Consider the following 7,041-nt stretch of genomic DNA (forward strand, 5'->3'; position numbering starts at 1 on the left):
ATATTCTCAGTATCTAAATCACGAATTCCCATCCCTTAAACGGCCCAATTAAGCGAAATCACATATGTGCTGGCTCGCAAAATCCTAAAGCGCCTATTACGCCGGCATATAAACAGCAACTAAACGGGCTGGCCCACTTACTTATTGGGCCAGCCCACTTGATTTACTGTGGACCCCACACTCTAAGTGGGCCGGCCCACTTGCTTTAAGGTGGACCCCACCCACAACTGGGCCGGCCCACTAACTAGTTGGGCCAGCCCAATTGCTTTTGTGGTGGACCCCACATACTAAATGGGCCGGCCCTTTAAGACCAAAGTGGGACCCACCAGGGTTTTGGCCCGGCCCACTCTCTTGTTGGGCCGGCCCACTTGCTATATGGTGGACCCCACATACTAAACGGGCCGGCCTTTTAAGAGGAAAGTGGGACCCACTTGTGTTTTTGGCCCGGCCCACTAGCGTGTTGGGCCGGCCCACTTGCTATATGGTGGACCCCACATACTAAATTGGCCGTCCCTTTAACAGGAAAGTGGGACCCACCTGTGTTTTTGGCCCGGCCCACTATCTTGTTGGGCCGGCCCACTTGCTATATGGTGGACCCCACATACTAAATGGGCCAGCCCTTTAACTGGAAAGTGGGACCCACCTGTGTTTTTAGCCCGGCCCACTATCTTGTTGGGCCGGCCCACTTGCTATATGGTGGACCCCACATACTAAATGGGCCAGCCCTTTAACTGGAAAATGGGACCCACCTGTGTTTTTGGCCCGGCCCACTATCTTGTTGGGCCAGCCCACTTGCTATATGGTGGACCCCACATACTAAATGGGCTGGCCCTTTAACAGGAAAGTGGGACCCACTTGTGCTTTTGGTCCGGCCCACTGGCTTGTTGGGCCAGCCCAGTTGATCTAATGTGGACCCCACGTACTAAATGGGCCGGCCCGATAGCAGGAAAGTGGGACCCACATGCTAATTGGGCCGGCCCAATAATTTTTTGGGCCGGCCCACTTGCTTTAATGTGGACCCCACTTTGTAAATGGGCCGGCCCGATACCAGGAAAGTGGGTCCCACATGTCTTGTGGGCCGGCCCTTTTGCCTGTTGACCGGTCAAACGAGTGCATTCGGCCCGGCCCACATGCTTAGTGGGCCGGCCCATTAAAGTTTTGACCAGTCAACTTTAGAGGTTAGGCCCGGCCCACGTAACTAATGGACCAGCCCAGCTATATAGTTGACCGGTCAAACTAAGTCAGCTGGCCCGGCCCGCAAACTTAATGGGCCAGCCCGCTTAAGACGTGGCAGGCCTCGTGTGGGCCTACCATCTACCACGGGGTTTCAGCCGGTTAACGCCGTTAACTGCCAGTTAACGGCGTCTGCCACGTGTCAGTTTGCATGACGTCGGCGATCCAACGGGCTCCCGGAAACACTTGGGCAACGGTCCGATTTTCCGTGGCGGAAGGGCGCCCAAGCGCGACGGACCGAAAAAATCGTCGTAGGACTTTGCCTGACGCAGTTTCCACAACAGAACCCATATCGTCGGGTTAGGCCCATAGGCGACGAAAAATACCCCTTAGCGGACGATTTTGAGACGTTGTCTATCAGAACTTTTCTTGTAGTGCTTTTCTTCGAACTGTTGGTGCTATCATTGATATGAAGGAAGGTAATATAAAATATCAATTTCCTCTTAAGAAAGGTATGGAACACTTCCCTAGAAAGAGAATGAAGTTACCTTTTGATTCTATTATTAGAACAAATTATGATGTTGACGCTTCGTCTCTTGATAATACTTGATACACACTTTCTGCGCCTAGCTGAAAGGCGTTAAAGAAAAGCGCTTATGGGAGACAACCCATGTTTTTACTACAGTACTTTGTTTTTATTTTGTGTCTTGGAAGTTGTTTACTACTGTAGCAACCTCTCCTTATCTTAGTTTAGTGTTTTGTTGTGCCAAGCAAAGTCGTTGATAGAAAAGTTCATACTAGATTTGGATTACTGCGCAGAAACAGATTTCTTTGCTGTCACGAATCTGGGCAAAATTCTCTGTAGGTAACTCAGAAAATTATGCCAATTTACGTGAGTGATCCTCAGATATGTACGCAACTTTCATTCAATTTGAGAATTTTCATTTGAGCAAGTCTGGTGCCTCGATAAAATTCGTCAATACGAACTGTTCTATTTTGACAGATTCTGCCTTTTATTTCGCATTGCCAGTTTTGTTATGTTCGATGGATATTTCGATTCCATTGACTTTCAGTAGCTTTTTGCAATGTCCAGAAGTGTTAAGAATGATTATGTCACCTCTGAACATGTATATTTTGATTGTGCACTAACCCTCTAATGAGTTGTTCTAAGTTTGGTGTGGAGGAAGTTTTCAAGGATCAAGAGAGGGAGATGATACAACATGATCAAGGAGAGTGAAAGCTCTAAGCTTGGGGATGCCCCGGTGGTTCACCCCTGCATATATCAAGAAGACTCAAGCGTCTAAGCTTGGGGATGCCCAAGGCATCCCCTTCTTCATCGACAACATTATCAGGTTCCTCCCCTGAAACTATATTTTTATTCCATCACATCTTCTGTGCTTTTCTTGGAGCGTCGGTTTGGTTTTGTTTTTTGTTTTGTTTGAATAAAATGGATCCTAGCATTCACTTTATGGGAGATAGACACGCTCCGCTGTAGCATATGGACAAGTATGTCCTTAGGCTCTACTCATAGTATTCATGGCGAAGTTTCTTCTTCGTTAAATTGTTATATGGTTGGAATTGGAAAATGATACATGTAGTAATTTGCTATAATGTCTTGGATAATGTGATACTTGGCAATTGTTGTGCTCATGTTTAAGCTCTTGCATCATATGCTTTGCACCCATTAATGAAGAAATACATAGAGCATGCTAAAATTTGGTTTGCATATTTGGTCTCTCTAAGGTCTAGATAATTTCTAGTATTGAGTTTGAACAACAAGGAAGACGGTGTAGAGTCTTATAATGTTTACAATATGTCGTTTATGTGAGTTTTGCTGCACCGGTTCATCCTTGTGTTTGTTTCAAATAGCCTTGCTAGCCTAAACCTTGTATCGAGAGGGAATACTTCTCATGCATCCAAAATACTTGAGCCAACCACTATGCCATTTGTGTCCACCATACCTACCTACTACATGGTATTTCTCCGCCATTCCAAAGTAAATTGCTTGAGTGCTACCTTTAAATTTCCATTCTTCACCTTTACAATATATAGCTCATGGGACAAATAGCTTAAAAACTATTGTGGTATTGAATATGTACTTATGCACTTTATCTCTTATTAAGTTGCTTGTTGTGCGATAACCATGTTCACTGGGGACGCCATCAACTATTCTTTGTTCAATATCATGTGAGTTGCTATGCATGTTCATCTTGTCTGAAGTAAGGGAGATCTACCACCTTATGGTTAAGCATGCATATTGTTAGAGAAGAACATTGGGCCGCTAACTAAAGCCATGATCCATGGTGGAAGTTTCAGTTTTGGACATATATCCTCAATCTCATATGAGAAAATTATTAATTGTTGCTACATGCTTATGCATAAAAGAGGAGTCCATTATCTGTTGTCTATGTTGTCCCGGTATGGATGTCTAAGTTGAGAATAATCAATAGCGAGAAATCCGATGCGAGCTTTCTCCTTAGACCTTTGTACAGGCGGCATAGAGGTACCCCTTTGTGACACTTGGTTAAAACATGTGCATTGCGATGATCCCGGTAGTCCAAGCTAATTAGGACAAGGTGCGGGCACTATTAGTATACTATGCATGAGGCTTGCAACTTGTAAGATATAATTTACATGATACATATGCTTTATTACTACCGTTGACAAAATTGTTTCTTGTTTTCAAAATCAAAGCTCTAGCACAAATATAGCAATCGATGTTTTTCCTCTTTGAAGGACCATTCTTTTTACTTTTATGTTGAGTCAGTTCACCTATTTCTCTCCATCTCAAGAAGCAAACACTTGTGTGAACTGTGCATTGATTCCTACATACTTGCATATTGCATTTGTTATATTACTCTATGTTGACAATATCCATGAGATATACATGTTACAAGTTGAAAGCAACCGCTGAAACTTAATCTTCCTTTGTGTTGCTTCAATACCTCTACTATGAATTATTGCTTTATGAGTTAACTCTTATGCAAGACTTATTGATGCTTGTCTTGAAGTACTATTCATGAAAAGTCTTTGCTTTATGATTCAGTTCTTTACTCATGTCATATACATTGTTTTGATCGCTGCATTCACTACATATGCTTTACAAATAGTATGATCAAGGTTATGATGGCATGTCACTCCAGAAATTATCTTTGTTTATCGTTTACCTGCTGATACGTCTCCGACGTATCGATAATTTCTTATGTTCCATGCCACATTATTGATGTTATCTACATATTTTATGCACACTTTATGTCATATTCGTGCATTTTCTGGAACTAACCTATTAACAAGATGCCGAAGTGCCAGTTCCTGTTTTCTGCTGTTTTTGGTTTCAGAAATCCTAGTAACGAAATATTCTCGGAATCGGACGAAATCAACGCCCAAGTTCCTATTTTCACCGGAAGTATCCAGAACACCCGGGAAGGACCAGAGGGGGGGCACTGGGCCCCCAGACCATAGGCCGGCGCGGCCCAGGCCCTGGCCGCGCCGCCCAATGGTGTCGCCGCCCCTTCGACCCTCCTGCGCCGCCTCTTCGCCTATTTAAAGCCCCTGGATCGAAAACCCTGATACGTTCGACGAAAACCACAGAAACCATCCAGAGCCGCCGCCATCGCGAGGCCAAGATCTGGGGGACAGGAGTCTCTGTTCCGGCACGCTGCCGGAGCGGGGAAGTGCCCCCGGAAGGCTTCTCCATCGACACCGCTGCCATCTCCATCGCCATCTTCATCACCGCTGCTGCTCCCATGAGGAGGGAGTAGTTCTCCATCGAGGCTCGGGGCTGTACCGGTAGCTATGTGGTTAATCTCTCTCCTATGTACTTCAATACAATGATCTCATGAGCTGCTTTACATGATTGAGATTCATATGAGTTTTGTATCACTACTATCTATGTGCTACTCTAGCAAAGTTATTAAAGTAGTTCTATTCCTCCTGCACGTGTGTAAAGGTGACAGTGTGTGCACCGTGTTAGTACTTGGTTTATGCTATGATCATGATCTCTTGTAGATTGCGAAGTTATCTATTGCTATGATAATATTGATGTGATCTATTCCTCCTACATATGCATGAAGGTGACAGTATGCATGCTATGCTAGTACTCGGTTTAGTCTGTTGATCTATCTTACACTATAAGGTTACTTAAATATGAACAAATTGTGGAGCTTGTTAACTCCGGCATTGAGGGTTCGTGTAATCCTACGCAATGCGTTCATCATCCAACAAAAGTGTAGAGTATGCATTTATCTATTCTGTTATGTGATCAATGTTGAGAGTGTCCACTAGTGAAAGTGTAATCCCTAGGCCTTGTTCCTAAATACTGCTGCGTTACTACTGCTTATTTACTGTTTCACTGTGTTACTACTGCTGCAATACTACCACCATCAACTACACGCCAGCAAGCTATTTTCTGGCACCGTTGCTACTGCTCATATATATTCATACCACCTGTATTTCACTATCTCTTCGCCGAACTAGTGCACCTATTAGGTGTGTTGGGGACACAAGAGACTTCTTGCTTTGTGGTTGCAGGGTTGCATGAGAGGGATATCTTTGACCTCTTCCTCCCTGAGTTCGATAAACCTTGGGTGATCCACTTAAGGGAAAACTTGCTGCTGTTCTACAAACCTCTGCTCTTGGAGGCCCAACACTGTCTACAGGAAAGGAGGGAGGAAGTAGACATCAAGCTATTTTCTGGCGCCGTTGCCGGGGACCAGAAAGCTACACAACAAGGATTTCCTCCCTCGTCAACCACGCGCCAGTCCTGGACAGCATCAAGTATTTTCTGGCGCCGTTGCCGGGGAGGAAAGGTAAAAGGTACTCACACTCCGGACCTCGGCTACCAAGCTATTTTCCCGGCGTCGTAAGTACTCAAAGCTATTTCCTTTAGATCCTGCAATTGCATCTTTTTGTTTCTTGTTTACACTAGTTTGGCATAATGGACAACAATGAGCTTTTTACTCTATTTCCTGATTTAAGACATGGATGGTTTGATCCGAAAATTAAAAAACCCATGGAACATGTTAGCATGAATACTTTGAACACCATTGTTGCTAATGATATGGAAAATTCTAAGCTTGGGGAAGCTGGTTTTGATGAGCATGATCTTTTTAGTCCCCCAAGCATTGAGGAGAAAATTTACTTTGATGATACTTTGCCTCCTATTTATGATGATTATAATGATATTGGTCTTTTAGTGCCGCCTGTTATGGAGAGTGAATTTGATTATGATTACAATATGCCTCCTATATTTGATGATGAGAATAATAATGATAGCTACTTTGTTGAATTTGCTCCCACTACAACTAATAAAATTGATTATGCTTATGTGGAGAGTAATAATTTTATGCATGAGACTCATGATAAGAATGCCTTATGTGATAGTTATATTGTTGAGTTTGCTCATGATGCTACTGAAAGTTATTATGAGAGAGGAAAATATGGTTGTAGAAATTTTCATGTTACTAAAATACCTCTCTATGTGCTGAAATTTTTGAAGCTATGCTTGTTTTATCTTCCTATGCTTGTTACTTTGCTCTTCATGAACTTGTTTATTTACAAGATTCCCATGCATAGGAAGCATGTTAGACTTAAATGTGTTTTGAATTTGCCTCTGGATGCTCTCTTTTGCTTCAAATACTATTTCTTGCGAGTGCATCATTAAAACTGCTGAGCCCATCTTAATGGCTATAAAGAAAAGAACTTCTTGGGAGATAACCCATGTGTTATTTTGCTACAGTACTTTGTTTTATATTTGTGTCTTGGAAGTTGTTTACTACTGTAGCAACCTCTCCTTATCTTAGTTTTGTGTTTTGTTGTGCCAAGTTAAGCCGTTGATAGAAAAGTAAGTACTAGATTTGGATTACTGCG

This window comes from Lolium perenne, chromosome 2, assembly GCF_019359855.2.
Source record: "Lolium perenne isolate Kyuss_39 chromosome 2, Kyuss_2.0, whole genome shotgun sequence".
Classification (NCBI taxonomy): Eukaryota; Viridiplantae; Streptophyta; class Magnoliopsida; order Poales; family Poaceae; genus Lolium; species Lolium perenne.